Here is a 10,710-nt window from a genome sequence, read left to right on the forward strand (position 1 = left end):
TTTCGTCTAATGCATACCCCATCAGTGCAGCAATGCTTATTCAATACCGCCAGCAGATGGAGACACTGGGGGATAATTTTCTAAGGATTTATACTGATTTTTCCTGTCTGAATTTGTCGCACAGAAAGTTGCAGGCCAAATATGTGTGACATTTCTGCGACTTTAGCTTCTAGAGCATTTTTACAACATTATACATAGGTGCTGAATACATAAAAAGCGACTGTTCAGCGACAGACAAGTCGCATCGGCTGAAAGTAGGCCAGAATGTCAGTCCATGTTGGAGCAGGTTTAGATACAGTCTAAAGTATAGATCTCAAAGTCTGTGCACAGAATTTAGCAAGGGCCTCGCACCTTCTGATGCATCAGGTAGGTGCACAATAGCATAGCCTAACCCTCTGTACTTTGGTCTATATTGATGCGGGACATAGACAGCCAGCTGATGACCAATCCATTAGTGCAATGGATGGCTGGAAGCATTTGTCTTTGCCTTTGCAATACCACAGAAGCAATGCATGGTCAATGTACAGCAATGACACACCTGTGTGAACAGCCAGGAGACCCCCCCCATGTTATGTTACATAGTTACATAGTTAGTACGGTCGAAAAAAGACATATGTCCATCAAGTTCAACCAGGGAATTAAGGGGTAGGGGTGTGGCGCGATATTGGGGAAGGGATGAGATTTTATATTTCTTCATAAGCATTAATCTTATTTTGTCAATTAGGAACATTCAGCACCCACCCGCTATCAAGGCAGCTGCCTATCATGTCATGCCCTACCTGCACAGGTGTGCTGGCTACTCAAATGATCCAATTAAGGAGGCCATTTAGTCAGCAGCAGCAGAAGTCCTGTGCCTGGACGCTCCAACAGCGGCCAGACACAAGCAGAAGCAGAAGCAGCAGAAGCAGCAGCAGCACCACCTTTTGTTTTTTGGCTGCAGCAGCAGCAGCAGCAAGGCCCACAGGGCTGGCTAGCTGGCTAGCCAGCAAGCAGGTAGCAATGAAAGTAGGAATCTTTCTTTTTAACCCTGTAAGGGGGTGGTGCACTGTACCCGAAGATACTGCCATATCGGGTCAATGCATAGGGCGACGGAAGCAAGCTTCGAAATCGGCCCCCGTTCTCAAAAATCCATTTAATATATGGTCCCCAGATAGGGGACGTATCAGATATTAAACTGATAAGAACAGATACTACACTTGATCTTAGCCAAAAGGCCGAGAAGCGATAACCGTGAAAGGGGCGGGCCCAACAAGGTCCCCTTCATGGGCACTATCACTGCTTGCTGTCAGGGAGGCTGCCAGACAATTTTCCATGCACACTCTGGGCTGGGGGGCAGTCAACCACCAGTACACACAGCAGAACCTAAACCCATACCATTATTGCTAAGCAGCAAGACAGGGGCCCATTGCACTCCCACGGGGCCTTTTTAAATGCAATCCATAACCCGGATTTGCCAGGAACCCTTCTTACTCCTCCTACTTGCATGTGACACTGGGCTTAGGATCTGCATAGGAAACACACACACAAGCACACACCTACCTTTGTTGCCTGCAGATGCCTCCTTGGCTGTCCCCAAACGGTATCAAACCAACACCCACGGGAAGCTGTAAGCATAGAGGACATGCCTGCACCCCATTGGACTTACCTGTGTGGGTTAAATCCGGGTTATTTGACAACCTATGGCGGTGATGGTTCTGCTCAGGCAGAGCAGTGCTGATGCTCCTCATAAAGCTGTCGCTGCTGTGAAGGTTCTAGGTGACATCACAAATCCCTATGGTTACATACACAACAAAGCTGGGTTGTTGTTGTTTACACTCTGCAAGGCCTGTGGAAGTGAGTGACATCATAGCACTGTAGTTCTGAGGGTTCTAGATGGATGCAACAATCTCCTGTTGCTTCTATGAAGGCCATAATAGACGACATCACCAAACAGCTCCATAGTCACATACACAGCAAAGGAGAGATGTTGTTTACACCTAGTGATGTCAGTGGTATTGAGTGACATCACAGCACAGTGCTAAGGCTCCTGGGCCTGGACACAGCAGCGGCTGCAATATCTCAACGGAGAATACGTTTATATATATGTGTGTGTGTGCGCGTATATATATATATATATATATATATATATATATATATATATATATTTCTCCGCCGAAATCACTTTTAAACCCATTTCCACCTTTTTTTCCCTTCTCTTCCTCTTACTTTTTTTTCACGTTTTTTTACGTTTTTCTCCTTTTCGCCTCTTTTCTGGGCGTATTATTCTTCTTTTTCTTCTTTTTTTTCGTCTAATGCATACCCCATCAGTGCAGCAATGCTTATTCAATACCGCCAGCAGATGGAGACACTGGGGGATAATTTTCTAAGGATTTATACTGATTTTTCCTGTCTGAATTTGTCGCACAGAAAGTTGCAGGCCAAATATGTGTGACATTTCTGCGACTTTAGCTTCTAGAGCATTTTTACAACATTATACATAGGTGCTGAATACATAAAAAGCGACTGTTCAGCGACAGACAAGTCGCATCGGCTGAAAGTAGGCCAGAATGTCAGTCCATGTTGGAGCAGGTTTAGATACAGTCTAAAGTATAGATCTCAAAGTCTGTGCACAGAATTTAGCAAGGGCCTCGCACCTTCTGATGCATCAGGTAGGTGCACAATAGCATAGCCTAACCCTCTGTACTTTGGTCTATATTGATGCGGGACATAGACAGCCAGCTGATGACCAATCCATTAGTGCAATGGATGGCTGGAAGCATTTGTCTTTGCCTTTGCAATACCACAGAAGCAATGCATGGTCAATGTACAGCAATGACACACCTGTGTGAACAGCCAGGAGACCCCCCCCATGTTATGTTACATAGTTACATAGTTAGTACGGTCGAAAAAAGACATATGTCCATCAAGTTCAACCAGGGAATTAAGGGGTAGGGGTGTGGCGCGATATTGGGGAAGGGATGAGATTTTATATTTCTTCATAAGCATTAATCTTATTTTGTCAATTAGGAACATTCAGCACCCACCCGCTATCAAGGCAGCTGCCTATCATGTCATGCCCTACCTGCACAGGTGTGCTGGCTACTCAAATGATCCAATTAAGGAGGCCATTTAGTCAGCAGCAGCAGAAGTCCTGTGCCTGGACGCTCCAACAGCGGCCAGACACAAGCAGAAGCAGAAGCAGCAGAAGCAGCAGCAGCACCACCTTTTGTTTTTTGGCTGCAGCAGCAGCAGCAAGGCCCACAGGGCTGGCTAGCTGGCTAGCCAGCAAGCAGGTAGCAATGAAAGTAGGAATCTTTCTTTTTAACCCTGTAAGGGGGTGGTGCACTGTACCCGAAGATACTGCCATATCGGGTCAATGCATAGGGCGACGGAAGCAAGCTTCGAAATCGGCCCCCGTTCTCAAAAATCCATTTAATATATGGTCCCCAGATAGGGGACGTATCAGATATTAAACTGATAAGAACAGATACTACACTTGATCTTAGCCAAAAGGCCGAGAAGCGATAACCGTGAAAGGGGCGGGCCCAACAAGGTCCCCTTCATGGGCACTATCACTGCTTGCTGTCAGGGAGGCTGCCAGACAATTTTCCATGCACACTCTGGGCTGGGGGGCAGTCAACCACCAGTACACACAGCAGAACCTAAACCCATACCATTATTGCTAAGCAGCAAGACAGGGGCCCATTGCACTCCCACGGGGCCTTTTTAAATGCAATCCATAACCCGGATTTGCCAGGAACCCTTCTTACTCCTCCTACTTGCATGTGACACTGGGCTTAGGATCTGCATAGGAAACACACACACAAGCACACACCTACCTTTGTTGCCTGCAGATGCCTCCTTGGCTGTCCCCAAACGGTATCAAACCAACACCCACGGGAAGCTGTAAGCATAGAGGACATGCCTGCACCCCATTGGACTTACCTGTGTGGGTTAAATCCGGGTTATTTGACAACCTATGGCGGTGATGGTTCTGCTCAGGCAGAGCAGTGCTGATGCTCCTCATAAAGCTGTCGCTGCTGTGAAGGTTCTAGGTGACATCACAAATCCCTATGGTTACATACACAACAAAGCTGGGTTGTTGTTGTTTACACTCTGCAAGGCCTGTGGAAGTGAGTGACATCATAGCACTGTAGTTCTGAGGGTTCTAGATGGATGCAACAATCTCCTGTTGCTTCTATGAAGGCCATAATAGACGACATCACCAAACAGCTCCATAGTCACATACACAGCAAAGGAGAGATGTTGTTTACACCTAGTGATGTCAGTGGTATTGAGTGACATCACAGCACAGTGCTAAGGCTCCTGGGCCTGGACACAGCAGCGGCTGCAATATCTCAACGGAGAATACGTTTATATATATGTGTGTGTGTGCGCGTATATATATATATATATATATATATATATATATATATATATATTTCTCCGCCGAAATCACTTTTAAACCCATTTCCACCTTTTTTTCCCTTCTCTTCCTCTTACTTTTTTTTCACGTTTTTTTACGTTTTTCTCCTTTTCGCCTCTTTTCTGGGCGTATTATTCTTCTTTTTCTTCTTTTTTTCCGTCTAATGCATACCCCATCAGTGCAGCAATGCTTATTCAATACCGCCAGCAGATGGAGACACTGGGGGATAATTTTCTAAGGATTTATACTGATTTTTCCTGTCTGAATTTGTCGCACAGAAAGTTGCAGGCCAAATATGTGTGACATTTCTGCGACTTTAGCTTCTAGAGCATTTTTACAACATTATACATAGGTGCTGAATACATAAAAAGCGACTGTTCAGCGACAGACAAGTCGCATCGGCTGAAAGTAGGCCAGAATGTCAGTCCATGTTGGAGCAGGTTTAGATACAGTCTAAAGTATAGATCTCAAAGTCTGTGCACAGAATTTAGCAAGGGCCTCGCACCTTCTGATGCATCAGGTAGGTGCACAATAGCATAGCCTAACCCTCTGTACTTTGGTCTATATTGATGCGGGACATAGACAGCCAGCTGATGACCAATCCATTAGTGCAATGGATGGCTGGAAGCATTTGTCTTTGCCTTTGCAATACCACAGAAGCAATGCATGGTCAATGTACAGCAATGACACACCTGTGTGAACAGCCAGGAGACCCCCCCCATGTTATGTTACATAGTTACATAGTTAGTACGGTCGAAAAAAGACATATGTCCATCAAGTTCAACCAGGGAATTAAGGGGTAGGGGTGTGGCGCGATATTGGGGAAGGGATGAGATTTTATATTTCTTCATAAGCATTAATCTTATTTTGTCAATTAGGAACATTCAGCACCCACCCGCTATCAAGGCAGCTGCCTATCATGTCATGCCCTACCTGCACAGGTGTGCTGGCTACTCAAATGATCCAATTAAGGAGGCCATTTAGTCAGCAGCAGCAGAAGTCCTGTGCCTGGACGCTCCAACAGCGGCCAGACACAAGCAGAAGCAGAAGCAGCAGAAGCAGCAGCAGCACCACCTTTTGTTTTTTGGCTGCAGCAGCAGCAGCAAGGCCCACAGGGCTGGCTAGCTGGCTAGCCAGCAAGCAGGTAGCAATGAAAGTAGGAATCTTTCTTTTTAACCCTGTAAGGGGGTGGTGCACTGTACCCGAAGATACTGCCATATCGGGTCAATGCATAGGGCGACGGAAGCAAGCTTCGAAATCGGCCCCCGTTCTCAAAAATCCATTTAATATATGGTCCCCAGATAGGGGACGTATCAGATATTAAACTGATAAGAACAGATACTACACTTGATCTTAGCCAAAAGGCCGAGAAGCGATAACCGTGAAAGGGGCGGGCCCAACAAGGTCCCCTTCATGGGCACTATCACTGCTTGCTGTCAGGGAGGCTGCCAGACAATTTTCCATGCACACTCTGGGCTGGGGGGCAGTCAACCACCAGTACACACAGCAGAACCTAAACCCATACCATTATTGCTAAGCAGCAAGACAGGGGCCCATTGCACTCCCACGGGGCCTTTTTAAATGCAATCCATAACCCGGATTTGCCAGGAACCCTTCTTACTCCTCCTACTTGCATGTGACACTGGGCTTAGGATCTGCATAGGAAACACACACACAAGCACACACCTACCTTTGTTGCCTGCAGATGCCTCCTTGGCTGTCCCCAAACGGTATCAAACCAACACCCACGGGAAGCTGTAAGCATAGAGGACATGCCTGCACCCCATTGGACTTACCTGTGTGGGTTAAATCCGGGTTATTTGACAACCTATGGCGGTGATGGTTCTGCTCAGGCAGAGCAGTGCTGATGCTCCTCATAAAGCTGTCGCTGCTGTGAAGGTTCTAGGTGACATCACAAATCCCTATGGTTACATACACAACAAAGCTGGGTTGTTGTTGTTTACACTCTGCAAGGCCTGTGGAAGTGAGTGACATCATAGCACTGTAGTTCTGAGGGTTCTAGATGGATGCAACAATCTCCTGTTGCTTCTATGAAGGCCATAATAGACGACATCACCAAACAGCTCCATAGTCACATACACAGCAAAGGAGAGATGTTGTTTACACCTAGTGATGTCAGTGGAATTGAGTGACATCACAGCACAGTGCTAAGGCTCCTGGGCCTGGACACAGCAGCGGCTGCAATATCTCAACGGAGAATACGTTTATATATATGTGTGTGTGTGCGCGTATATATATATATATATATATATATATATATATATATATATATATATTTCTCCGCCGAAATCACTTTTAAACCCATTTCCACCTTTTTTTCCCTTCTCTTCCTCTTACTTTTTTTTCACGTTTTTTTACGTTTTTCTCCTTTTCGCCTCTTTTCTGGGCGTATTATTCTTCTTTTTCTTCTTTTTTTTCGTCTAATGCATACCCCATCAGTGCAGCAATGCTTATTCAATACCGCCAGCAGATGGAGACACTGGGGGATAATTTTCTAAGGATTTATACTGATTTTTCCTGTCTGAATTTGTCGCACAGAAAGTTGCAGGCCAAATATGTGTGACATTTCTGCGACTTTAGCTTCTAGAGCATTTTTACAACATTATACATAGGTGCTGAATACATAAAAAGCGACTGTTCAGCGACAGACAAGTCGCATCGGCTGAAAGTAGGCCAGAATGTCAGTCCATGTTGGAGCAGGTTTAGATACAGTCTAAAGTATAGATCTCAAAGTCTGTGCACAGAATTTAGCAAGGGCCTCGCACCTTCTGATGCATCAGGTAGGTGCACAATAGCATAGCCTAACCCTCTGTACTTTGGTCTATATTGATGCGGGACATAGACAGCCAGCTGATGACCAATCCATTAGTGCAATGGATGGCTGGAAGCATTTGTCTTTGCCTTTGCAATACCACAGAAGCAATGCATGGTCAATGTACAGCAATGACACACCTGTGTGAACAGCCAGGAGACCCCCCCCATGTTATGTTACATAGTTACATAGTTAGTACGGTCGAAAAAAGACATATGTCCATCAAGTTCAACCAGGGAATTAAGGGGTAGGGGTGTGGCGCGATATTGGGGAAGGGATGAGATTTTATATTTCTTCATAAGCATTAATCTTATTTTGTCAATTAGGAACATTCAGCACCCACCCGCTATCAAGGCAGCTGCCTATCATGTCATGCCCTACCTGCACAGGTGTGCTGGCTACTCAAATGATCCAATTAAGGAGGCCATTTAGTCAGCAGCAGCAGAAGTCCTGTGCCTGGACGCTCCAACAGCGGCCAGACACAAGCAGAAGCAGAAGCAGCAGAAGCAGCAGCAGCACCACCTTTTGTTTTTTGGCTGCAGCAGCAGCAGCAGCAAGGCCCACAGGGCTGGCTAGCTGGCTAGCCAGCAAGCAGGTAGCAATGAAAGTAGGAATCTTTCTTTTTAACCCTGTAAGGGGGTGGTGCACTGTACCCGAAGATACTGCCATATCGGGTCAATGCATAGGGCGACGGAAGCAAGCTTCGAAATCGGCCCCCGTTCTCAAAAATCCATTTAATATATGGTCCCCAGATAGGGGACGTATCAGATATTAAACTGATAAGAACAGATACTACACTTGATCTTAGCCAAAAGGCCGAGAAGCGATAACCGTGAAAGGGGCGGGCCCAACAAGGTCCCCTTCATGGGCACTATCACTGCTTGCTGTCAGGGAGGCTGCCAGACAATTTTCCATGCACACTCTGGGCTGGGGGGCAGTCAACCACCAGTACACACAGCAGAACCTAAACCCATACCATTATTGCTAAGCAGCAAGACAGGGGCCCATTGCACTCCCACGGGGCCTTTTTAAATGCAATCCATAACCCGGATTTGCCAGGAACCCTTCTTACTCCTCCTACTTGCATGTGACACTGGGCTTAGGATCTGCATAGGAAACACACACACAAGCACACACCTACCTTTGTTGCCTGCAGATGCCTCCTTGGCTGTCCCCAAACGGTATCAAACCAACACCCACGGGAAGCTGTAAGCATAGAGGACATGCCTGCACCCCATTGGACTTACCTGTGTGGGTTAAATCCGGGTTATTTGACAACCTATGGCGGTGATGGTTCTGCTCAGGCAGAGCAGTGCTGATGCTCCTCATAAAGCTGTCGCTGCTGTGAAGGTTCTAGGTGACATCACAAATCCCTATGGTTACATACACAACAAAGCTGGGTTGTTGTTGTTTACACTCTGCAAGGCCTGTGGAAGTGAGTGACATCATAGCACTGTAGTTCTGAGGGTTCTAGATGGATGCAACAATCTCCTGTTGCTTCTATGAAGGCCATAATAGACGACATCACCAAACAGCTCCATAGTCACATACACAGCAAAGGAGAGATGTTGTTTACACCTAGTGATGTCAGTGGTATTGAGTGACATCACAGCACAGTGCTAAGGCTCCTGGGCCTGGACACAGCAGCGGCTGCAATATCTCAACGGAGAATACGTTTATATATATGTGTGTGTGTGCGCGTATATATATATATATATATATATATATATATATATATATATATATTTCTCCGCCGAAATCACTTTTAAACCCATTTCCACCTTTTTTTCCCTTCTCTTCCTCTTACTTTTTTTTCACGTTTTTTTACGTTTTTCTCCTTTTCGCCTCTTTTCTGGGCGTATTATTCTTCTTTTTCTTCTTTTTTTCCGTCTAATGCATACCCCATCAGTGCAGCAATGCTTATTCAATACCGCCAGCAGATGGAGACACTGGGGGATAATTTTCTAAGGATTTATACTGATTTTTCCTGTCTGAATTTGTCGCACAGAAAGTTGCAGGCCAAATATGTGTGACATTTCTGCGACTTTAGCTTCTAGAGCATTTTTACAACATTATACATAGGTGCTGAATACATAAAAAGCGACTGTTCAGCGACAGACAAGTCGCATCGGCTGAAAGTAGGCCAGAATGTCAGTCCATGTTGGAGCAGGTTTAGATACAGTCTAAAGTATAGATCTCAAAGTCTGTGCACAGAATTTAGCAAGGGCCTCGCACCTTCTGATGCATCAGGTAGGTGCACAATAGCATAGCCTAACCCTCTGTACTTTGGTCTATATTGATGCGGGACATAGACAGCCAGCTGATGACCAATCCATTAGTGCAATGGATGGCTGGAAGCATTTGTCTTTGCCTTTGCAATACCACAGAAGCAATGCATGGTCAATGTACAGCAATGACACACCTGTGTGAACAGCCAGGAGACCCCCCCCATGTTATGTTACATAGTTACATAGTTAGTACGGTCGAAAAAAGACATATGTCCATCAAGTTCAACCAGGGAATTAAGGGGTAGGGGTGTGGCGCGATATTGGGGAAGGGATGAGATTTTATATTTCTTCATAAGCATTAATCTTATTTTGTCAATTAGGAACATTCAGCACCCACCCGCTATCAAGGCAGCTGCCTATCATGTCATGCCCTACCTGCACAGGTGTGCTGGCTACTCAAATGATCCAATTAAGGAGGCCATTTAGTCAGCAGCAGCAGAAGTCCTGTGCCTGGACGCTCCAACAGCGGCCAGACACAAGCAGAAGCAGAAGCAGCAGAAGCAGCAGCAGCACCACCTTTTGTTTTTTGGCTGCAGCAGCAGCAGCAAGGCCCACAGGGCTGGCTAGCTGGCTAGCCAGCAAGCAGGTAGCAATGAAAGTAGGAATCTTTCTTTTTAACCCTGTAAGGGGGTGGTGCACTGTACCCGAAGATACTGCCATATCGGGTCAATGCATAGGGCGACGGAAGCAAGCTTCGAAATCGGCCCCCGTTCTCAAAAATCCATTTAATATATGGTCCCCAGATAGGGGACGTATCAGATATTAAACTGATAAGAACAGATACTACACTTGATCTTAGCCAAAAGGCCGAGAAGCGATAACCGTGAAAGGGGCGGGCCCAACAAGGTCCCCTTCATGGGCACTATCACTGCTTGCTGTCAGGGAGGCTGCCAGACAATTTTCCATGCACACTCTGGGCTGGGGGGCAGTCAACCACCAGTACACACAGCAGAACCTAAACCCATACCATTATTGCTAAGCAGCAAGACAGGGGCCCATTGCACTCCCACGGGGCCTTTTTAAATGCAATCCATAACCCGGATTTGCCAGGAACCCTTCTTACTCCTCCTACTTGCATGTGACACTGGGCTTAGGATCTGCATAGGAAACACACACACAAGCACACACCTACCTTTGTTGCCTGCAGATGCCTCCTTGGCTGTCCCCAAACGGTATCAAACCAA

The 10,710-nt window shown here is 46.2% G+C and overlaps 5 non-coding genes across 5 annotated transcripts; all 5 read right to left on the reverse strand.

Annotated features, from left to right (window-relative positions):
- Positions 1-1,035: 1,035 nt before the first annotated feature.
- On the reverse strand, positions 1,036-1,226 carry LOC130331765 (U2 spliceosomal RNA). The gene has a single exon (XR_008874581.1). It is a non-coding gene; the product is annotated as a U2 spliceosomal RNA (small nuclear RNA).
- A 2,088-nt stretch (positions 1,227-3,314) lies between these two features.
- On the reverse strand, positions 3,315-3,505 carry LOC130331766 (U2 spliceosomal RNA). Its single transcript, XR_008874582.1, has one exon. It is a non-coding gene; the product is annotated as a U2 spliceosomal RNA (small nuclear RNA).
- Positions 3,506-5,591: 2,086 nt separating this feature from the next.
- On the reverse strand, positions 5,592-5,782 carry LOC130331767 (U2 spliceosomal RNA). Its single transcript, XR_008874583.1, has one exon. It is a non-coding gene; the product is annotated as a U2 spliceosomal RNA (small nuclear RNA).
- Positions 5,783-7,875: 2,093 nt separating this feature from the next.
- LOC130331768 (U2 spliceosomal RNA) lies at positions 7,876-8,066 on the reverse strand. Its single transcript, XR_008874584.1, has one exon. It is a non-coding gene; the product is annotated as a U2 spliceosomal RNA (small nuclear RNA).
- A 2,088-nt stretch (positions 8,067-10,154) lies between these two features.
- LOC130331769 (U2 spliceosomal RNA) lies at positions 10,155-10,345 on the reverse strand. The gene has a single exon (XR_008874585.1). It is a non-coding gene; the product is annotated as a U2 spliceosomal RNA (small nuclear RNA).
- Positions 10,346-10,710: the final 365 nt, after the last annotated feature.

Source organism: Hyla sarda, unplaced genomic scaffold (genome assembly GCF_029499605.1).
Source record: "Hyla sarda isolate aHylSar1 unplaced genomic scaffold, aHylSar1.hap1 scaffold_3565, whole genome shotgun sequence".
Taxonomy (NCBI): Eukaryota; Metazoa; Chordata; class Amphibia; order Anura; family Hylidae; genus Hyla; species Hyla sarda.